A 24,644-nucleotide genomic window follows, 5' to 3' on the forward strand; every position below is an offset into this window, starting at 1 on the left:
CAGAAATCCAGAGTTTCCCCCGTCAGGAATTATGTACGATATTTGAGAATTGCAGGACCACATGTGATTTTGGTTAACGCAGAAACAAGCAAGGAGAAAGATGGCAGCGTGGATCTGAAAAGTATGTGTTTATTTTCTGTTTGGCTCACATTGGCTATGGAGGTTTCACATGCTTTTTTATTACCAGTTAAGCAACTGGAAATCTGCACATGGACTTTTATTTTGAAAGACTCCGGATGTTTTTTCTTTCGTGTTTGACTTCCTGTCTGACACGATCCACACTGCTGAGGGTGATGTGTTGTGGAAGCGTAACGAACAAAAAAAAAACTAGACGCGTGACTAGGGTTGCCAACTCCCTGAAAAATAAATAAGGGACACCTCGCGGGCAGGGCCGGCCGCTCCAGGCCACCCTTCCCAGCGTGGTGATTTTTTTTGCTCTTTTTTTGTGTGTGTGAAAGGATTTTTTTTTTACTATTTGACTTGAAGTTGGTTTAAGAAGATGCATATTCTTTGTGATATGAAAAATTGGGAAACAAATGATCATTTAGCCATTTATTTATGGCGTGAAATTACAAAATTATTATAAGTAACAAAGGTAGTTTTCTTAAACAGAAAACTGTTATGCTCAACTTTTTGTGCAAAATTTAAAAAAAAAAAGTAGGTCTCTTTCTTAAACGGTAGCCTGTTATGCTTTACTTTTTAGAAAATAAATAGCTCTCTTTAAAACAACTCTGTTCTGCTCAACTTAAAATTGTATAAATTAATAGAAAACAACAGAAAGAGCAACGCTGTAACTGCACATTGAGTGCAATTAGAAAAGTGCAAACAGAAAGTCTGTGGAGAAGCTGTAAACATATTTGTGCCTCAAAGGCCTTGACTGTAGCCTACGGTTGAAGTAAAAAAAAAAAAAGTCCAAACTCATGAACTCAAAAGCTCAAAGCTACATTATGTGAAAACAGACTATTTTCTCCATTTGTATTTCTTTTGAGATCTTGCTGCATTTAGGAGTTGTCTTTCAGTACTGCAGAGTAAAACTCTGAGCAAGACATGTCACAATTTAGAGTGACAATGAGCTCACATCTAATTATTTCAGTAGAACATTTGTTCCGCACATCAGTCCACTTATTCTTCATGAGAGAGAAAATCCTCTCTGCCAATCCAGTGGAAGATGGGAGGCTGAGTACGAAGGATACAACAGGCTGGATGTTGGAGAGGTCAGCTGCCTGAAGAATTTCTATATTCTTCTCTGCTGTTCCCTTGGACTGCCACTTTTCCTTCTCCTGAGGTCCTTTGGTGAGGTGCTCCAGAAGCCTGGTTGCAGTGACACACTCGTCATAAAGCTCATCCATAGAGATGTTTAACCTGCCAATGGAGATAAGAAGTAAACCTGGGTTATAAGCACCACATCGAACACTTACAGTGGTAAATAAATGGAAAACATTTATTTTATATTTATTGCATTGTATAGCTTTTATACAATACAATAGTTCACTTTATTTATTATGTATTTATCCATCCTTTTAGTTTAAAATTATCCAAACAACATATAAACCAAGACAAGGCTACATCGAAACTAAACACCCAAGTTGAAAAAAAAAAAATAGAAAAACTAATGACAAAACAGAAACAGACAACAAAAATAATAAAAATAATAGTAAACAAGCCCCAACACAGTGGTTTTTTTTCTTCATATAAATACCTTCACTTTAACCAGAGGGTTTAAAAAAGCAATGTTTACTTACCATATCTGCTTCTGCCGTGGCCTTGTGGACGACAAACTGATCGAGGGTTCCCCGTGCTTTCACGTCCTTTATGTTTTTCATGTGGCTACTACTAGAAGCATGTTGCTTGAGGTCAGTCAGTCCACCATGCCCTATGGAAAAACTGCGCCGGTACACGGTGCAGTGCGCTTTATAGGTGTTATTGCGCAGTTTTTCCAGCCAGGAATTTTCCTTTTCCCATTCCTCCCTGTATTTTTGAAGCCTTTTTTCTTCTTTCTCGGAGGGGTACTGTCGTCCGAGACTTGTACAGCAGTGTCGGCGTTAGTTTCCCTGTTGGCCGTGCTGTTTGCTGTCGTCTGTTTTCTTCCGGTATCTTCTCCCCAAGCGACCTCGACCAATGAAATAAACGGTAATCTGTATCGTCATATTCGTATGTAAGCATGCGGTCAGCTCATTGGTCACAGAGCAGGCGAAGGGCTGGCTTTCAAACAAAGCGTTAATTCCGGTAATAGACTACAGACTAATTTTGATCCATACTATATTACGGGACAAAGTGCGTCCCTTTTGAGTTCAATACGGGACGTGCACTTTTGTTTCTAAATACGGGACGATTCCGTTTTTCAAGGGACGGTTGGCAACCCTACGCGTGACTGACGCAGCCATATGCTTCAAAAACGCCAACAGCAGCTCATTTCTGCATACTACTTTTTGCAAACATGACACGACACCCTTGAAACATTACCTTCAACATACGATTTTACATACATTTATATTTAAATACTTCATTTCTTTAATAAACGTGATGAGAAAAACGCCACATCTAGTTTTTATTCTGTTGAGCTATTATTCTAAAGGCCCTGTAGACAACTGACCTTGAACAACTCGAATGTCAGTAGCTGAGTCATCTTTATGCTGGATGGCTCAAGAACAACTAAAGAACCCATTTCCTCCCCACAGAGCTGAGGATTACAGTAAACATCACCTGATCCTAATCCATCACGGCTCACATCAAACAGTAGGAGTGTGGATGTATCCCTCTAATCACATCAATACGTCCTGATTAATCAGGTTCCACGAGACTCGGTAAGAGCCTGAAACGAGCCACCGGATGGGCCTAGGGCATAAAGAACTTCTTGACCTGCTTCTGTCATCAGCTGACTAGAACATCAGAAAACCCTACTCCCAACCTGAAGCAACTGAGAGGACATTCTCTTCAGAGCTCAAACTTTCTGGTTTTAGTTTTAAAGTTGAAAGATTCCATTTAGTGTTTTTATTATTTATTTATTTTGAAATAAAAGTGGTCTTCAGGTTGTATGGATGTCCCCAGGAATGGATCTGCTAGCAAGCTGCAGCCATTTTCCTTCATCCTACATCATCCTATTTGTTTAAAATGATAAGCTCCGCCTTAAAGCTGATAATGAACTTTTGGTATGAGTGTGTGCATTAGCGCTGGAACATGACAATGAATGTCCACTCTACTCTACTCTACTCTACTCTACTCTACTCTACTCTACTCTACTCTACTCTACTCTGCTCTGCTCTGCTCTGCTCTGCTCTGCTCTACTCTACTCTACTCTACTCTACTCTACTCTACTCTACTCTGCTCTACTCTACTCTACTCTGCTCTACTCTACTCTACTCTGCTCTACTCTACTCTACTCTACTCTACTATGTTCTATTCTATTCAATTTAGTTTATTATATTCTTTTATATTTTTCTATTCTATTCTATTCTATTTCCATCCATCCATTTTTATCCGCTTATCCGGAGTCGGGTCGCGGGGGCAGTAGCCTAAGGCGAGAGGCCCAGACTTCCCTCTCCCCAGCGACTTGGGCCAGCTCCTCCGGAGAAATCCCAAGGCGTTCCCTGGCCAGGTGAGAGACATAATCCCTCCAACGTGTCCTGGGTCTACCTTTAGGTCTCCTCCCGGTTGGACATGCCCGGAAAACCTCACCAGGGAGGCATCCAGGAGGCATCCTGACCAGATGCCCGAGCCACCTCAACTGGCTCCTCTCGATGTGGAGGAGCAGCGGGTCTACTCTGAGCCCCTCCCAGATGACCGAGCTTCTCACCCTATCTCTAAGGGAGAGCCCAGCCACTCTTCGGAGAAAACTCATTTCGGCTGCTTGTATCCACGATCTCGTTATTTCGGTCACTACCCAAAGCTCATGACCATAGGTGAGGGTAGGAATGTAGATCGATCAGTAAATCAAGAGCTTTGCCTTCTGACTCAGCTCTCTCTTCACCACGACAGACCGGTACAACGCCTGCATCACTGCAGATGCAACGCCAATCCGCCTATCGATCTCACGCTCCAGTTTTCCCTCACTCGTGAACAAGACCCCGAGATACTTAAACTCCTCCACTTGGGGCAGGACCTCATCCCTGACCCGGAGAAGGCATTCTACCCTTTTCCGAATCAAGACCATGGTCTCAGATTTAGAGGAGCTGATTCTCATCCCAGCTGCTACACACTCGGCTACAAACCGCTCCAGTGAAAGCTGAAGATCATGTTCTGATGAAGCCAACAGGACCACATCATCTGCAAAAAGCAGAGACCTGATCCTCAGGCCACCAAAACGGATGCTCTCCACACCTCGGCTGCACCTAGAAATCCTGTCCATAAAGGTTATGAACAGAATCTGTGACAAAGGGCAGCCTTGGCAGAGTCCAACTCTCACTGGGAACGAGCCCGACTTACTGCCGGCAATGCGGACCAAGCTCTGACACCGGTCATACAGGAACCTAGCATCCAGTATCAGAGGGCCTGGTACCCCATACTCCTGGAGTAACCCCCACAGGGCCCCCCCAAGGGAAGCGGTCAAACGCCTTCTCCAAATCCACAAAACACATGTAGACTGGTTGAGCAAATTCCCACGCACCCTCCGGGATCCCCCTAAGGGTATAGAGCTGGTCCAGTGTTCCACGGCCAGAACGAAAACCACATTGCTCCTCCTGAATCTGAGGCTCAACAATCCGACGGACCCTCCTCTCCAGAACCCCTGAATAGACCTTACCAGGAAGGCTCAGGAGTGTGATCCCCTGTAGTTGGAACACACCCTGCGGTCCTCCTTTTTAAATAAGGGAACCACCACCCTGGTCTGCCAGTCCAGTTGGACTGTCCCCGATGTCCACGCTATATTGCAGAGCCGCGTCAGCCAACACAGCCCCACAACATCCAGAGCCTTAAGGAACTCCGGGCAGATCTCATCCACCCCTGGAGCCTTGCCACAGAGGAACTTTTAAACCACCTCGGTGACCTCATCACCAGAGATTTGAGAGGCCAACCCAAAGTCCCCAGACTCTGCTTCCTCACTGGAAGACGTCTCGGTGGGATTGAGGAGGTCTTCGAAGTATTCTGCCCACCGATCAACAACGTCCTGAGTAGAAGTCAGACGCACACCGTCCCCACTATAGATGGTGTTGGTCACGCACTGCTTTCCCCCCTGAGGCGCCAGATGGCTGTTTCCAGCATTCTGGGTTCTAGGATGCAAAACTCATTCAAACTGTGGGAGGGTCCTATCAGCTCTCCCAAAAATGTGAGTGCGTGGGATCAGCCTCTTCATGGCACAATGACTGTTGGACAGGAAGGACCTAAAACACCTAAAACATTTGTGCTAACAATGCCTGCAACATTCCTTCTAGCAAAAAAACCAAAACATGTCTGGTTTCAGGCCTCCTCCACATCGTCTACCGTTAAACTGTAACACACATATGTTATCTTCCTGTTCTTATTTAGCCAGAGGTTTGGGTGGCAGCTCGTCACCTCCTCTTCTTCCCCTCAGGTCTCTTTTGCACACAGACAGATGGAAAATGCTGCAGCTGTCAGTCTTATACCTGAGGCCGTTCTCTGAATCATTACCTCATTGTCCCGGTCCAGCTGAGCCTGGACATCCCCCACCCCCCATGGCCTGCACCAAGCACAAGCAAGGATGAGACAAACTGGGAACAGATCCTGCAGTTGTTTTTACCCAGCTGCAGCTTCCCGATGGCTTTGGGATATGCTTAGACTTTCTTTTCTCATAATGCTGTTGTCCTCCTGATATCTCTACTTAGCTCAGGTCTGATGGTTGTCCATCAGAACTAAACCCTATCAATGGGAAGTTTGGTCAACTTTCCCCTCAGTTTTCAGCACATTCCCGAAGGCTTTCTTCTCGCTGAAGAGCTGCTTTTATTTGGCCTTCTATGACATCAGTGTCATCATGAGATAACCAGCAGGAGGAAGAACCCTGATGGTCTTCTCGGCTCTGCTCTTGGGAGAGTTAACACAAGGGTTTTGACAGAACTGTGTTTAGATCACCTGAGTTGTTGTGACCTTGTCTCCACCGAAGCTTTCCCACCCGTTTTACACGAGTCCCACTGTTTTCTACCGGATGTTACGGTAATGGCTGAGTTCTGCTGATTGCGTTGCATGTTGGATGCACTCCTGGTTTGGGATTTTCTGAAGCTGAGAGCAGGTATGAGCTGAAACAGGGTGCCTTTGAGCAACGCTGTCTGGCAATGTCTGACTTCATGAGGAGGTCAGATTCAAATGACACAACCCCCATCCGTGACTGAGGCCACGCCATCCTGACAAAATGGATTTACCATTACAAATAAAAGTTTTTGATGAAAAATGAATCAAAATCACCAAAATGACTCAACTTCCTAACCTCGATCTGAAGCAAGAGTCCAGCAGGTGAAGTTGGCTGCGTCTCTTGCTTCAAGGAGAGACTGCTCACCTGATGGAGTTCATATCCATAATCAATCTACCTCTTCTGGGTCCACGTCATCTTATCATTTCTGTTGATCTGCCTGTTTTTAGTCTGGATTTACAGACCTTTACCACACCGGGGTTCTCTTCACAGCTTCCTGTGCTTCCTCCTCTTTTTCTGTGGGACTGGGTCTCATTAAGGAAGACCGTGAGCATCCAGAGAAAGCTGCTGGCTTCAGCGTTTGTGAGAAAACTCCATCCCTGAATATTCTACTGTGATAAACTGGAGGGGTGGCGGGGGATGTCTGCAGCTTTCATGTTAAATCCCCTGTGTCTGCACAAAACACTGTGTGTGTGTGTGTGGGGGGGGCTTCATGTCAGCTTTCTCCTGGCAGATGACTGACGTGTGTAGCAGAACAGGTATATTGTTCAGTATACCCTTTACATGACTATTTATTTAACTACTGCATAAAAATGGTTTATTAATCTAAATCATCTAAATAATTAAATGTCCTCTACTTTCTAAATGTTAAAGGCCAACATCACGAAAAGTATATTTTTTAATGATTATTTCTGATTTAAAATTAGTCACTGTGAGTTTTTCTTGTAGGCTGAACATCAAATAGTCTCCTACACATATTTGCTGCATTAGCTTCTGATAGAAAATAGCCAGAAGCTGGACTCTAGGATTATAAAAACTTGACAGATCTACACTCACTGGCCACTTTGTTAGGTTCACCTTGGTAGTACCTGGTTGGAACCCCCTTTGCCTTCAGAACTGCCTTAATCCTTCGTGGCATGGATCGAACAAGGTACTGGAAACATTCCTAAGGGATTTTGGTCCTTATTGACATGATAGCAGCAGCAGTTGCTGCAGAGATGTCGGTGGAGGCCACTTGAGTACAGTGAACTCATTGTCATGTTCAGGAAACCAGTCTGAGATGATTGGAGCTTTACGACATGGTGCATTACACCTCCACTGGCACCCCACAAGGCTGCGTGTTGTCTCCTCTACTCTTCATTCTCTACACAGATGGCTGTAGATCCATCCAGCCTGACAGTTATATGGTAAAATACGCTGACGACACTGTGCTCCTGTCTCTTCTGTCAGGCCCTACTGTTTACCACGGGCAGGTCCTGCAGGAGTTTGTGGATTGGTGTGACACTGCAGGCCTGGAGCTGAAAGTGACCAAAACTAAGGAGATGGTGGTGTCCTTCTCAAACAAACAGAGAACGCTGGTTACCGCTGCCTCCACTATCATTCATGGACAGCCAGTGGAGCTGGTTGAAGAGTTTAAATATCTAGGGACCACCTTTGATCACCGCCTGAAATTCGCTTCCAACACTGAGGACATCCTCAGAAAGTGCCAGCAACGACTTTACCTCCTGAGGAAGCTGAATTAATTTGGAGTCAGGAAGGACATTTTACTGACTTTCTATTATTCTTTTATAGAGAGTATTATCTCATTTTCCATCCCCTGTTGGTTTTATTCTGTCAGCCTGAAGTATAGAAACCGTCTACAAAGCACCGTCAAGGTGCGCTCTCGGATCATTGGACTACCACTGCGAAGCTTAACTTCTCAATGTGACCAGCATACAGGAAGTTTAGCACAGAAAATCATTAAAGACCCATCACACCCTCTTCATACTGTTTTCGAGTGGCTGCCCTCCAAAAGCCGACTTCGATGCCCATGCTGTAAAACACAGAGGAGGAGAAGTTCCTTTGGTCCCAGAGCTGTGCTTCTTCTTAATTCTCAGTGCAGATAGGGGGCGTGTGCATTACTTGTATGTGTGTGTGTGTGTGTGTGTGTGTGTGTGTGTGTGTGTGTGTGTGTGTGTGTGTGTGTGTGTGTGTGTGCATGTAGTTACATGTATGCATGTGTGTGTGTGTGTGTGTGTGTGTGTGTGTGTGTGTGTGTGTGTGTATGTGTGTGTGTGTGTGTGTGTGTGTGTGTGTGTGTGTGTGTGTGTGTGTGTGTGTGTGTGTGTGTGTGTGTGTGTGTGTGTGTGTGTGTATGTGTGTGTGTGTGTGTGTGTGTGTGTGTGTGTGTGTGTGTATGTGTGTGTGTGTGAGAGCCAAAGGTTTACTCATTGTTGGTCATTCACATGTGAGGCTGTGACATGAATGCGTAAATAGGTTTTATGGGTTTTACAAATGTGTAAATTGGTTGTGTTTTTAGAATTTAGAGATTTTATTGCCGGCTGCTTCACAATGCTGTCTCAAATTGCCCCTTGGGGACTAGTAAAGCTGTCTTGAGTCTTGAGTCATTATCCTGCTGGAAGTAGCCATCAGAAGATGGGTACACTGTGGTCATAAAGGAATGGACTGGTCAGGCAGGCTGTGGTGTTTCAATGATGATCAGTTAGTACTAAGGGGCCCAAAGTGTGCTAAGAAAATGTCCCCCACACCATCACACCACCACCACCAGCCTGAACTGCTGTTAAAAGGTAGGATGGATCCATGTTTCATGATGTTGACACCAAATTCTGACCCTTCTATCTGAAAGTTGCAGCAGAAATCGAGACTCATCCAACCAGGCAGCCTTTTTCCAATTTTCTATTGTCCAGTTTTGGTGAGCCTGTGTGAATTGTAGCCTCAGTTTCCTGTTCTTATGGGCCATTCCCATCTGTACCAGGTCGGCCCGGGCCGGGTAGCCCCAGTCGGCCCCAGCCTGGCCCGGTTGATTCCACACATCCTTGCCTTAAGCCCATGTGGGCTGATTCTACCCACCAATCAGAGGCTTGCTCTAATGGAAGGAGTGAGAATGAGCCTTGGTTGGCCCGGAAAAATACCAGGCCACCCAGATATGTAAACAACCTATGCTACCCGGCCCGGGCCGACCCGGTACAGATGGGAATGGCCCATTAGCTGACAGGAGTGGCCTTCAGTGTGGTCTTCTGCTGCTGTAGCCCATCTGCCTCAAGGTGCGACATGTTGTGTGTTCAGAGTTTCTCTTCTGCATACCTTGGTTGTAACGAGTGGTTATTTGAGTTACTGTTGCCTTTCTATCAGCTTGAACCAGTCTGGCCATTTTCCTCTGACCTCTTGCATCAACAAGACATTTTCACCCACAGAACTGCTGCTCACTGGATGATTTCTTTTTTCAGACCATTCTCTGTAAACCCTAGAGATGGGTGTGTGTGACAATCACAGAAGATCAGCAGTTTCTGAAATATTCACAGCAGCCCATCTGGCACCAACAACCATTCCACGTTCAAATTCACTTAAATCACCTTTCTTCCCCATTCTGAAGCTCGATTTGAACTGCAGTGAATCGTCTTGACCATGCCTACCTGCCTAAATGCATCGAGTTGCCACTATTTGATTGGCTGGTCAGCAATTTGTGTTAACATGCAGTTGGACATTTTGGCCAGTGAGTGTATGCCACACTGTCACTTAACATTCAAGGACCATCTTGACTTGTGACGAGGAAGGCTGTGTTGGCTTAGCATCCAGGAAACAGCAGAGAACGTCCAGTGTTTTAGAAGCTAACTGTTAGCATTAGCAACTTCACCACACATCAGAACTCCTTCGGGCTTGTGTTATTTGTGGAGATAAAATATCAACATTGCAGAGCTCAGAGAGTCATGTTGCTGTTGGCCAATCAGAGGCAAGATGTTCAAATACCAAGAAATACGATTCCTGAGCCTGTCGTGTTCAGCTCAACCGTGATCTGGCTAGGGCTGAAATGTGATAAATACAATAATTAAGAAGCGCTGTGAGGGCATAAACCATCCAGATTATTTTGTCAGTAATAACAGTGACATTTACGATAGACAGCTGAAAGTAGAAAATTTCAATGAATTTTTTGTTGGGGTTGGTCCAAAATTGGCAGGCAAAATAAATAGTTATGTGGAGTCTGGATCCAATGGTTAAGGTGAGTTGGACGGTGTGGTGGATTCATTACTACTTGAAGAAGTGACTCAAAAGGATATTCATGAAACTGTCAGAATATGTAAAACTAAATTCTCATCAGATGGAGATGGCATATATATGTTTTTAGTTAAACAAACTATTGATTGTGTTGTTGAACCTCTCACGTATATATTTAATTTATCATTTAAAACAGGAATATTCCCAAATAATATGAAGGTGGCTAAGGTGGTTCCCCTTTACAAATCTGGCAATAAGAATCAATTTACAAACTACAGACCGGTCTCCTTGTTACCTCAGTTTTCAAAGATATTGGAAAAAATTGACAATGACAAGCTGGAAAAATTTGTAGAAAAAAATGGCTTTTTATTGGACAGCCAGTATGGTTTTAGATCAGGTAGATCTACTTAACAAGCTCGAATGGAATTGGTTGGACATATCCACAACTCTTGATAGGAAAAAATATGTTCTGGGAATTTTTTATTGATTTGAACAAAGCCTCTGATACAGTCAATCACAACATACTTATATCAAAAATGGAAAACTATGGTATAAGGGGGATAGCTCTTAAGTGGCTAAAAAGTTATATGAGTAACAGAGCTCAGTATGTCCAGTTGGGTCATCACAAGTCTAGGTGTCTCGACATTGACTGTGGTGTTCCGCAAGGGTCGTTACTCGGCCTCAAATTATTTATTTTATATATAAATGATATCTACACAGTTTCAGATTCGTTGAAATTTATCATGTTTGCTGATGATACAAATATTTTGTGTTCAGCAGAAGATACACAGTAACTGGTACAAATGGTCCAGAAAGAGTTGAGTAAGCTTAAGAATTGGTTTGATAAAAACAAACTGTCATTAAATGTCAGCAAAACAAAGTTGATGTTATTTGGAAATAAAGGAAATGGTAATGAGATCAACTTGACCGTTAATGAGATGGCCAGTGAAAGAGTATATGAAATTTAGTTTTTGGGGATCTTTATTGATTATAAGCTCTGTTGGAAGCCACACATAGAATCTGTATGTTTTAAATTAGCTAGAAGCATTGGGATAATAAATAAAACAAGGTATTCTCAACCACAAAAAGCACTAGTAAGTGATAGAAGAAGAAGAAGAAGAAGAAGAAGAAGAAGAAGAAGAAGAAGAAGAAGAAGAAGAAGAAGATGAAGAAGATATCATTTCTATGGCGCCTCTCAAGATAAAAATCACGAGGCGCTTCACAAACACAAAAAATGTAAAAATATCCAAAATTATTTAGAAAATGGTTAAAAATATATTTAAAATGAGCAAAAAATAGACAATTGTGATAATGTAAATTAAAGAGAGAGAGAGAGTGAATAGGAAAAAGGGAAATCAGTGGGCCCTGAGGAAGGTGGAATAGGTGGGGAGAGCAGAATAAAGAGATAGTGGTGAAGAAGGTCATACAAAAGCCAGCTTGAACAAGTGAGTCTTCAGCTGATTTTTAAAGGAGACCACTGAGTCCACTGATCTCAGGCTCAGGGGGAGAGAGTTCCAGAGTCTGGGGGCAATAGCAGCAGATGATCTGTCACTTTTGGTCTTTAGCCTGGTGCTGCACAACCAGTAGGCTTTGGTCACTGGACCTCAGGGACCTGCTGGGGGTGTAGGGACTGAGAAGATCACCAATGTAAGATGGTGCTTGTCCATGTAAGGCCCTATAGACCAGAACCAGGATCTTGAAATGAACTCTGAAGTTGACTGGCAGCCAGTGAAGCTGGAGGAGAAGCGGGGTGATGTGGGTGTGTTTGGAGGACTTGGTCAGAAGCCGAGCACAGGCATTCTGAACCACCTGTAGACGGTTCAGGGAGGTTCTGCTCAGACACGTGAAAAGAGAGTTACAGTAGTCTAAGCGTGAGGAGATGGAGGTGTGGAGAACTGTCTCAAGTTCAGAGCGGGACAGAATGGGACTCAGCTTAGCAATGTTCCTGAGATGGAAGAAGGAAGAGCGGACAAGAGAATTGACATGAGAATCCAGGGTGAGAGCTGGGTCAAAGGTCATCAGTTGTAATTGATAACGAATTATATATTATATTTTGTTGTTTGTTTTGTTTTAATTTGTTTTCCTTTTCTGTAGATTCATGTGAACAACTGTTTTGTTACTGTACTTTATCATGTAGTAAGGTGATGATAGAATGACCTGCATGAAAAAAGTTTTCAACTTTGTATTTGCTAACGTGAACAAACATTATTTGAGTAAACTGAATTGGGGCTGGACTAGATAAGCTTTTGCTTCATCCAGTGCCCTCTTAAACAGTTGTATGTTACTGTATGTTTTGTTTTGTTTTGTTTTTTGTATTTTTGTTTGTTTGTTTATTCATCAGCATATGTTAATTTTAATCCATATTTTGTCTTATTTTATGCACTAGGAAAATGGATGAGTGCATGTTTAATTTGATGTTTTTTTCAATGATTTGAGATAAAAAAAAAAACGATTCCTCGAGTACCTCGAATAATTCGAGTACAAATAAGCCTCAAATCAAATTATCTGCCTCGAGGCTTCGTTTAATTCATGTTTAATTAATTCATGGCTTTGCAATCACCCGGGGTCTTGTTTCACCCGGACCCAAATAAGTGACGCACATACTCACTGCACTGAATGCACACGCGAGTAGCGAATGTAACTTAACTTTCTCTTAAGCCATGGAGGACAACGTGGACCCCGGTGGAGTGCGAAAAAGACAGAAAATGTCAAAGGTGTGGCACCAGTTTTCACGTCGTAAGTGTAAATACTGTAAAATGGATTTAGTCTATTCCTCGATGTTGCAGCAGCTGACCAGGAAACATCCACATGTAAATGTCACTTCTGCAAGCGGACTCGGAGGTCCGCTATATTTTCTGTGGACACTGTGTGGCTTTTTCATTTGTAGCACTTAGTTTCAGCTCACACTGTCGTCTGGTAGCAACACGTCAGCAGTTTTTATTGTGTTGTTATTGATGTCTGTTGTCCCTCGGGATCGCTGCAGGAGGACGCAGGTATTTATGAGAAAAACGAAAGAAAGTAAATAAATGTTTTGAGATAGTATAATTTGACATAACCACGGTAAACATGCTTTCTCGACAATCCTCGTTAGTGTGTGTGAAAAAAGTGTAGAAATTTAAACGGACGTGTGTTAATAGGGGAATAGCTGGCGAGCCATGTTTGCGCATGCGCCGTGAGCGGTTCTGGTTCTGTTTGGGCCGCAGCCGCTCGCAGCGCTACTTCAACAGTTATCCTCCTAGTTTTTATCTGGCTTGCCAGGCTAGTAGATTCTCGCGCGAGGGGAAAATCGGCTCAGGTTGTATACTTATTTTTTGCGCAGGAGTTTGTTTACTGTGAAGTAAAGTTTAAGTGCTGAAGTTTTGAAAACTAATTTTGAATAAATCTTGTAGAAAAACTGGCAATTGCCTGCTCATTTTAAGAGGTCTTTCATATTTTATAACATGCTGTTTGATATAATGGTTTACAAACACAAAAGGGTAATTTATTAGAGCACTTGATTAATTGATAAAAGATTCAATAGAGTACTCGATTACAAAAATATTCGATAGCTGCAGCCCTAGATCTGACTCACTTCTATTTCCTGAAGCAGGTCCTTCTTTATGTCCATTTTTCTTCTTTAGGTTTATTTGTACCTGTGTCACAGATGTGGGTTCTCCACAGTGACCCTACTGTTGTGACCATTGCAACCTTGATGAGCCACTGGCCACAGCTTGAACATTTCCATTGATTTTAGCCCTTGTTACACTTCTTACACAGATGTAGTTCCAGACTAAGATTGTTGGTGAAATATAGAAGGTTGATAGATGACTTTGGAGGCAGTAGCAGCGTTGGTACCCTTCAGAATGTCTTCTAAAAGTTGTCCCTTCTTCAGAGTAGCAGATATGTTGTAGATGAAGAGAATTTTTTATGGAGCTCGTCTACGGCCCAATTTCACAGCAGACCGGACCATTATGCAGCCTCCTCCACAGATTATTCTTCACCATTAAATATTAATGCCAGTTATTCCCTGAAAATAATCTTCTCCATAACACTGAAACCTTTCCAGGTTTGTCATTTTATATTCATACAGCCAGCAGCACTGCACTAGTCCTGTGGGGCAGTTACTGAAAGGGTGAGGTTTGGGCCCCTGGACTCCTCTTAGCACATGCCAACAAACTGTGGACTCTGATTTCTACATACTAAGAATCTGGAATGAGTAGGGGAGGGGGTGGAGTGTCCTGCATAAATGGAGTACTGACCAGGGATTGTACCAGAGCCTCCTAGAGGGATGAGAACATTTGAACCACCAGCTCTTTGCTCAAATCTACCATTTAATCTGTGTTGGCAGTGTTCCAGGAATGAAATCCATGACCTGTAACTGCCACTAATCCAACTGATTTATATTAGGAGTGCGTACACTGACACAGTGGCTCTGATCTGCTGAGCTAACGCTACTAGGCAAGTGTTTGTCCAAATACTCAAGGCTCTGATAGTTCCTGCGGCAGAAGAAAAGCCTCTAAAACAGAATTTAATCCCTGTCGCTTTTTGATGGGTCATGAAACTGTCACCATTCCAGACTAACACCTCCTGGATGCAAACAAACACAATCCCATGATCACAATTATTATTAGCTTGTTGGAGGAGCACGATCTACTGCTCATCTTGCATTCTCCATGACAGACAAGAGCTAAACCAGACAGACTACAACACTCCAGGAATGGGTTCTATTGCAACAAATCTTTAAAGAGCAAGTCACCCCCTACCAGAGTTTTACTCCACTCCCACTTTCTGGCAGACCAAGATGGTGCAGCTACTAAAACACACACACACACACACACACACACACACACACACACACACACACACACACAATACACAACACACAACATACACACACACACAACACACAACATACACACACACACACACACACACACACACACACAACATACACACACACACACACACACACACACACACAACACACAACACACAACACACACACACACACACACACACACACACACAATACACAACACACAACATACACACACACACAACATACAAACACACACACACACACACACACACACATACACACACACACACACACACACACACACACACACACACACACACAACAGTCTCACAAAAACATCGTGCCATCATAATGTACTAGCTAACATCATAGGGTACCTCTTAGCCAATAGCAATGGCGGATTTAAATTCAAATGCAAGGCAGAGTTTTTACCTGAAGAGGGTGCAACACTGAGGCAGTCTGTTTACATTCAAACTAAGATGCACTAAAGTACCAAATTACTGACTACACGTGTGCACTGCACAGTTAAGACACTCATTTATATAGTTTATCAGCCACAAAAAAGTTGATTTGGGGGTGACTTGCTCTTTAAGCATCAGTCAAAAAGGAATTTAAACACAGCATCTTAAACCAACACCATGTCATGAGATGCTGAATGCGTCTAAAATCGAGAGGAAGGTCAGTCTTAGCTTAGGAAAAGATTTTCCTTAGAGGGTAAAATAAGGCACTGATTGTGGAAGTTCCAATTTTTACTACATGACTGACTTACTGTAATTCTTTAGTATCAGACAGCAGTTAAAACACTTTAGAAAATTTAGTAATTAGAGTATTTGTATAATCAAACACCAACGGAATAATTGGTAACAAATTTAAATAAAAAATGAAAAGCTAGTTTCTTTGAGTAAGGATGGTTCAAAGTTGAACAGAATCATCTCATAGTGCTGGAAAACCAGTGGCTGCAGGTCTCAGGAGGTTAAAGTCTGATTTCTCTCTACAACACCATCAGCATGTGGGACAAGTGCAAACCCAGCAAAAAAAATATCTGTGTTTAATTATTCATTCATTCATTTCATTTCACAAATTTATTTCACGTAATCACATCAATTAATTAATTAATTGTACAACAATAGTCATAACCATCTTCTTTGTGAAAACATGGGGATAGAGGATGAAAATCTTACATAACCACCCCCCAGTACTGAATACAAAACACATAACCATCCATCCATCCATCCATCCATCCATCCATCCATCCATCCATCCATTTTCTTCCACTTATCCGGAGTTGGGTCACAGGGGCAGTAGCATAAGTCGAGAGGCCCAGACTTCCCTCTCCCCAGGTACTTGGGCCAGCTCTTCTGGGGGAATCCCAAGGCCAGGTGAGAGACGTAGTCCCTCCACCGTGTCCTGGGTCTACCCTTAGGCCTCTTCCCGGTTGGACGTGCCCGTAAAACCTCACCAGGGAGGCGTCCAGGAGGCATCCTGACCAGATGCCCGAGCGATCTCAACTGGCTCTTCTCAATGTGGAGGAGCAGCGGGTCTACTCAGAGCCCCTCCTGGATGACTGAGCATCTCACTCTATCTCTAAGGGAGAGCCCAGCCACTCTGCAGAGAAAACTCATTTTGGCCGCTTGTATCCGCGATCTTGTTCTTTTGGTTACTACCAAAAGCTCATGACCATAGGTGAGGGTAGGAACGTAGATCGACTGGTAAATCGAGAGCTTCGCCTTCTGACAGCTCTCTATCACCACGACAGACCGGTACAACGCCCGCATCACTGCAGATGCAGCACCAATCCACCTATCGATCTCACGCTCCAGTTTTCCCTCACTCGTGAACAAGACCCCGAGATACTTAAACTCCTCCACTTAGGGCAGGATCTCATCCCTGACCCGATGAGGGCATTCTACCCTTTTCCGAATCAAAACCATGGTCTTGGATTTAGAGGAGCTGATGCTCATCCCAGCTGCTTCACACTCTGCTGCAAACCGCTTCAGCGAAAGCCAAAAATCATGTTCTGATGAAGCCAACAGGACCACATCATCTGCAAAACACATTACATAACACAAAATAGCATCCAACGTTATAGTCATATTTGTACAAAATAACATGCAAAACAAACCACCATTTTCCATAATTTATTGCTTAATGATGAGATTGTAATATTTTCTGTTTGTAAAGTTTCTTAAATTGCGCGATAGCTAAACATTTTTTTAAATCACATTCCAATGTATTCCACGTTGGCTCCATAAACTGAGATACACATTTGTTTTAGTGCCGTTCATGCAAACATTTGTTCAAACTCACATTTTTTTCTTGTATTGCCTTCATTAGGATTCAGTATAAAAATCAAATAGAACCCAGGACAGAATAAATGGTGACCACCTCCTACAGAAAAGAGATGCAGTCTTTGGTTTGTATGCCATTGTTTAACAAACGTACTCGTTGAGGCAACGTGTTCTATCCAAGCACGTGTGGGTTTTGTCAGGTTGTTTGTCTTTATGTGTACCTGTGATGGACTGGGGGCTTGTCCGGGGTGTCCCCCACCTCTCACCTGATGACTGATGAGCCTAGTGAGGAGCAAGTGGCTCAGAAAAGGAAGATCCTGATTGTGATTTTATTGTAAAATAAAAATAAAAAGAACAAGAAAACCCTTCTCCTGCTTTAATGTGGAGCTCATAAACAGTCGCAGCTCTCTGCAGCATGTCTAAGCCCCCGGGAGGTGTGAGGGTGGTGCTGGTGTTTCATCCCATCCCGGATTCCTCTCACATCCCACTGGCTCCCCGCTGTGCTCGCTCAGCCATCTAACCCGACCTCCACTTCACACGAAATGTTCAGCTTCAGTTTAATGATCCTTTGCAGCAGTCAAATCAAAACATCCATCCATCTAGGGTGAGACTTTTGGGGGAGAGTTCTGAGCAGATGATTAAAGCTTTAGGGTTGATGATACTCTCAACAAGAGGAATAATAGTTTTCTTTTGTTTGTAATTTTAAAACAAATTCCAACTATAATACACTTGACTCTTCCTCTCCTAATGTGTCACATTCTATAAAATTCACCTTCTTTTGCCTCACAACTCCTTTATTCATTATACAGATCATATTATGAACAGCAAATGCAAATACTAGCACCTTCTCAAGACTAAACCAGATAATCTTACTCTCAGGTGTAATTGTTGTGGTGATAAAGATCCTCACTCAGCAAACCCTTCTTTACCCTTGGGTCAGCAGTCAGCAGTAGAGGTAGAGTGGGTTGCCTACTAATCAGAGGGTTGTAGGATCAATCATAGGTGCTGCTGTTGTGTCCTTGGGCAAGGCACTTCACCCAGCTTGCCTGCTGGAGGTGGTCAGAGGGACTGGTGGCACCAGTGTTCGGCAGCCCCACTTCTGTTTCCAGGGAAGCTCTGGCTACATTGTAGCTCATCATCGCCAGTGTGTGAATGTGTGTGTGAATGAATGAATGAATGCCTGATCGCATTGTAAAGCACCTTGGGGGACTTTAGCACTCTAGAAGTTGCTATAACAAATACAGGCCAATTACTTCTAAACATGCAGAAGAAAGACTGGAATGTATTTAGTATTAGTTGCATTCCCGAAGATCATATCAGGATTTAAATCTCATGACGTGTAAAGAAAAATCTCCATCTGACTGCAGTGGAGGACAAACATGATTGTGTCTTCATCTATTAATTATTTACATCCTATCGGTTATTTCAGTGTTGGGTGGTGAGCGCGGTTTCTGTGTGCAGAAGGCAGCATCATCCAGTCTCTCTCTCACTTTGTCTCGTCTCACCTCACTCTGACATTTAAGCAACATACGTACCCTCCCCCACCCTCCCATCATCCTCCCCCACCAACAACACCATCAGCTGTGCTTTGTTTGCCTCTGTTTATGACTTATCCATCTCTGCTCTGCCTCATGTGCAGCACAGTTTCAGATCATGCTTGGGGTGTCCAATGTGGCATTCCAAAGAGCAGCCTGCGAAGGCAAATACAACATAGGTTATTATGGGATTGGCTTTGTAGTTGAGTTTACGCAGTTTGGGGTGTCATCCCAATGTATCATCCCAAAATACCTGTGCCAGCTCTGACCTGCTTTCCTTTGTAAACTATTGATGTTGTAACGGCTACATGGAAATGGTTTGTTCTGAGAAAATCTGGTTTAACAAGACACACCACCTCACATTTGCATGACCCTACCCACTTCAACTTCTGCAATGTATAAACCTTGGTCATGATAATGCTAACTGCAGAACAATGCTGGCCTGAGCTACTAACCTGAGCTATTGCTAACATCCTTGTTGGACAAGAGGAAAATAACAAAGAAGAATGTTTGAGCACTCACATTACAGGATATACTAGGAATATCCAGACCTTGAACGAATAACAAATAGATCCACATCTTACGTTTTTTTGGTATTTTCTTTGTCCATGTGCAAACCTCAGCTCCACAACCAGATGTACACTTATTTTGTTCCTCAACCCTTTTGGGGCCAGATTGAATCAAATCAGCCTCAACCCTCCTCGATTCCAGCTGACTCGTGTTTTCTATCTCAAGGACAAACACAGCAGAAGGGTAACCCTGCTTTCTCTAGACATCTATTATATCTCCAACAACTCCCCCTCTGAGTCCTTGTCAGATTCTGAGGTCAGCATCACCTGAACACGATTTTCTTCCCCCTTTAGAGATGACTGGGGCTAACCAAGGTTGAGATAACTCATGGCTGAACCTGAGGTAGTCACAGAGCTGAGTGGGTGTGTTGGTAATATCGGAATAAAAATGAATTGCCATGTCTTTAAACTAATTATATTCCTTTGGCCACTGACTCTAGATACTTTGTAATTTTTGGTGCTGTCGTACTTGTCTGCTGGACCACATGTTCCTTATATGCCGTCAACGACATTTTGTTGGTATTCCAGGTGGGTGGCATCGCCCTGGATAGGTTTATGTTCTATCTGGATCACAGATTGTTGTGTCACACAAAATTGCTACACACTGTTGAATACTCTTTCCTGTGGGGTTCCTCAGGGATCAATACTTGGCCCCTTGCTGCTTTCTACAAATTTGTTGGTGCTTGGTTTGATTTTTAGGATATATGGGCTTTTTTTGTTCCATTTTCATGCAGATGAAATTTACTTTAGCTACTAAATTTACTAAAAGGTTTCCCCTAAATGTGGCCAACATCATTATTTAGATCCCTTGTTAGAAGTCTTTGATGATGTTGAAGTATCAATGCAATCTAATTTTCAACATTATACTGGAAAGAAGTCTGGAGGTTATGCTTTTTAATCTCAGGGAGTCTAACGCATGAGTGGACAATCCTGGTCCTTGAGTGACACTAACCAGCATGTTTAAATTGTTTTCCTGCTCCAACACAACTAATTCAGTGGCTTAATCATTTGTTCACCAGGTTTTCAAGATCTGTTAATCACCCACTGATTAAAATCAGGTGTGCTGAAGCAGGGAAACAACTAAAACATGCTGGACAGCGGCACCCGAGGATTGATATCAATGATCTAGTGGATACTGTTCAATTGACCTCGGTCTGCTGATCCACTGTGAGTAACCTGATTTTATTCCGGACAGGTAGATCAGTGATGTAACAAAATCTAGTTTAAGTCAGCTGAATAAATTATGCATATGCTTTCTAGACAGGCTTTGGAAATGTTTTAATTGCATTACATTTTTTTTATTGTGATTTACTGTACTTTGGTGGCTCCCGGCTTCACCTCTCTTGTTTCCAAATGGTGCAGAATGCAGCTGCATTCTTTTGTCTTGTTCTAAAAAGAGGTGTTTAAGTCTCAGTTCATCTTCAGATCCTCTGTAGCAGGATTCAGCGATAAACTGCTTTCCTCTCATTTAGGAAAAATATGTTATTGTATATGAGAAAGACTGCCAACAGTGGACTTTTCACCATTATTTCTGGCTTCCTTTGATAAACAGATTAATTCATATTTAATGGTTCATTACATCTTTATGCATAAAAAACTAGACAGAAGGTTTTTTTTAGGGAAAGAACATTAGAATCTATGTCTATAGAACATCAACACACCTCTTCTGGTTGTGGTCTCTGTGGAAAGGAGAGGTCTCTTAGGATTTTGTTCAGATGTGTATTTAGAACACAGGTGAGATCCATTTGATGCAAATAATTTTAGTCATGCAACCAGACCTCATCTTCCTGGAGTCTTCCTTTGTTGGAAAGATAGACAGAAATGGACTTTTGGAAGAAATTATGCACTCAGAACAGAAATAGGGATGCAGTAAGGTGACGATATGAAAAATATTCACAATATTCATTCAATATTGATATATTTCACGATGCAAAATAATCAGGTTTTTGATCAATACCTAATGCTGTCTGGTAATTTTAAATGACATTTGAGGATATCAGATGGGTATTTTAATTTAGGATATTTATTGTTAAAAGCTTATGTTAAAGGTTATTTCATTGATTTGGATAAATGAAAGAGATTTATTTTAAACTAAAATCTTCAAGTATTAGAGAAGTACAAAACTCAATAAAACAGGTATCAGAATATAAAATCTCAAAATGTCTCTGCTTGTTTTAAATTAAAAAAATAAGCAGTAAAAAAATAGACAAAAAATAATATTTCGACACAAACATCCACATCTTTTACTGAATTTGCCAAAACTCACTTTTGCATCTTTAACAGTAATGTCAACAATGTGTCTTCTGACATCTAAAGTAGAATTTAGATACGATTGCCATTTTATATATATATATATATATATATATATATATATATATATATATATATATATATATATTTATATATATATATATACACATAAATGCAGTACTGACTGCCGTGGTGTAACTCCAAATGTTTCTTCAAATTAGACATATAGCTTTTGAACTTTCCCCCAGCACAGAGAAGAACGAACTTTTAGCTCTCACAAGTACATACAGTGACTACATTTCCTTAAAGAAATGGTATATTTTTCTCCCCCAACAGCGGGTTAGACTTATTCCCCACAAAGCAAGTTTTTAAAACTGCTTTTCATGCTAATGGACCTAGGGTCAGTAAAATAACTAACATGTCCTTGTAACTAGAGTTTCTCTGTGCTCCATTAAACATGTCATTGTTTAATCCACTGAAAAAACTGAAAAATTCCAATATCCCATAACTCCCCCTTGCTTTTGCAAACATCCTTAAGGGAGTTGTAGCCAATGAATTTGTATTGCACTTTGTGACAAATGTCACATTTGAATCAGGGTTTCAGAAACAACCAACAACACTCTACCAAAATCACTTTACTCAAAGTGTCAAATTACATCATGAAGTCTGCTGACTCTGGGAGATGTACTGTGATGGTCCTGCCAGATTGACTTTTTCTTAGCCTTTGATATGGTCAACGTAAGTATAATGATTGATCTAATAAGGATGTCTAGTTCTGTGCTTAAATGGTTCACTTCATATCTGATCAGCAGGAGTTTCAGAGTCTTATTGAATGGGGCGACGGTGGCACAGGAGTTAAGTGCTCACCCCGTAATCGGAAGGTTGCAGGTTCGAGCCCTGCTCAGTCTGTCGCTGTCGTTGTGTCCTTGGGCAAGACACTTAACCCACATTGCCTGCTGGTGGTGGTCGGAGGGACCTGTGGCACCAGTGCTGGGCAGCCTCGCCTCTGTCAGTGTGCCCCAGGGCAGCTGTGGCTACATTGCAGCTCATCCTCACCAGTGTGTGAATGTGTGAGTTAATGGGTGAATGACTGATTGTGTTGTAAAGCGCCTTGAGGGGTTCCAGGACTCTAGAAGGGGCTATATCAAATACAGGCCATTTACCATTTACCAGTCACATGTTGTCCAAGCCTGCTGATTTACAATGTGGGGTTCCACAAGGCTCTGTTCTGGGACCAGTCATACTTCTGCTGTCATCTTCATCATCTGCCTTTTCTTATCAGGGTCCGGGTCGCAGGGGCAGCATCCCAACTAGGGAGCTCCAGACCGTCCTCTCCCCGGCCACCTCCACCAGTTCCTCTGGCAGGACCCCAAGGCGTTCCCGGGCCAGATTGGAGATGTAACCTCTCCAACGTGTCCTGGTTTGACCCAGGGTCCTCCAGCTGGCAGGACATGCCCGAAACACCTCCCCAGGGAGGCGTCCAGGAGACATCCTGACCAGATGCCCAAAACACCTCAACTGACTCCTTTCGATACAGAGGAGCAGCGGTTCTACTCCGAGTCCCTCCGGAATGTCCGAGCTGACCCTATCTCTAAGGCTGAGCCCGGCCACCCTACGGAGGAAACTCATTTCGGCCGCTTGTAGCCGCAATCTTGTTCTTTCGGTCATTACCCAAAGCTCATGACCAGCTACTTCTGCTGTATGTTCTTTAATTCAAAGTTACAGCAATGTAGCCTATCATCACAGGTTGTGGTGATGGTGGCTCAGGGGTTAGGAGTTTGTCCTGTAAATAATGAGGATGCCATTTCAAACCCAGGCTTGGTCATTGTGATCTTGAGCAAAACGCTTCACCCTCTATGGCAGTGGTTAGAGAGACCGGTAGTGCTTTTCATGTGCTTAAAGCCACACTGCCCATAAATTGTTTGCCATTACCGTACGTTATCATCTCCTTTTTAAGCGGTTTACATTTTGGGACTCCCTCTTACTCTTTTACCTGTCTAACCAGGCATCAACTGTATTACTGGGCTCGTTTCAAAACTGTTATTGTCGATGTCCCTGAAGATTCAACGTGTGTGTCTGATTTTCATTTGGTTTATGCTGACTTCATCATCTGTGTATTGTGTTTAAACATGGTTTTGCTTAGCCCTGTAGAGGTTTTTTCATTCATGAATGGGTGCTGCCTTTCTTAGTGTTGATTTCATGTGACTGTGAACAAAATTGCTCAGAAACGTGGTGAGCATCAAAGTGACATTTGAAAGTCAAGTTTTCAGGCTGAGAGACGAGAGAAACGTCTGGCAGCCACAGCTGGTAGTCTGTCTGACGAAATGAGACACACATCTGGGGGTTGTCTGATGGGTGTTGATCAGGGTGGAAGACATTCTGTTGTTGTCATCATTAGAGGAAACAAATGGAGTTATTTTCAGCAATGCTGTAGCTGTCACAGCAGGGATGCAGCCCTGTGGTTAGATTAATACTCTGGTTTGCTGCTGCAAGCTGCTCTTCTGGATTTTGAACTGAACTTGTTGACATTTGATCTTTTTTGGGTGAGTTAACTGATGTAATCTTAACAACATCTTAGTTAAAATAAATAAATATAATCTCACAATAACAATACAGTGTCTCCCACCATCGATTATCAAAAAAAGCCAAAGAGTAGAAGTTTCGTTCATTAGAATTTAGATTTGAAGTTGCAATCAAGTGCAGGAAACAGTCTAAATTGTAATCAGCAAACTTGAAGACTGTTTTAAAATGACCTGTCTCTTGGTTAGGTTAGGCTTAGGTTTATCAAACAAGGACAGCACAAAAAGAAAGTGTTACATGTAAGAACAATGCAACCATTGGGTAGGAAGCTAGAGGGGATCCTTTCAGCCTTTTACGTACTAAAGTCTGTTTGACAGTTATCAAACCACCCAACAA

At 42.6% G+C, this 24,644-nt stretch overlaps 1 protein-coding gene and 1 long non-coding RNA gene across 3 annotated transcripts in view; one reads left to right on the forward strand and one right to left on the reverse strand.

The window, feature by feature from the left end:
- Positions 1–24,644, forward strand: part of thsd7aa (thrombospondin, type I, domain containing 7Aa) — a 114,056-nt gene that overhangs the window by 4,946 nt on the left and 84,466 nt on the right. The window lies entirely within an intron of this gene.
- The window catches only part of LOC139073262 (uncharacterized), a 55,955-nt gene that overhangs the window by 4,199 nt on the left and 27,112 nt on the right, over positions 1–24,644 (reverse strand). The window lies entirely within an intron of this gene.

This window comes from Nothobranchius furzeri, chromosome 11 (assembly GCF_043380555.1).
Source record: "Nothobranchius furzeri strain GRZ-AD chromosome 11, NfurGRZ-RIMD1, whole genome shotgun sequence".
NCBI lineage: Eukaryota > Metazoa > Chordata > Actinopteri > Cyprinodontiformes > Nothobranchiidae > Nothobranchius > Nothobranchius furzeri.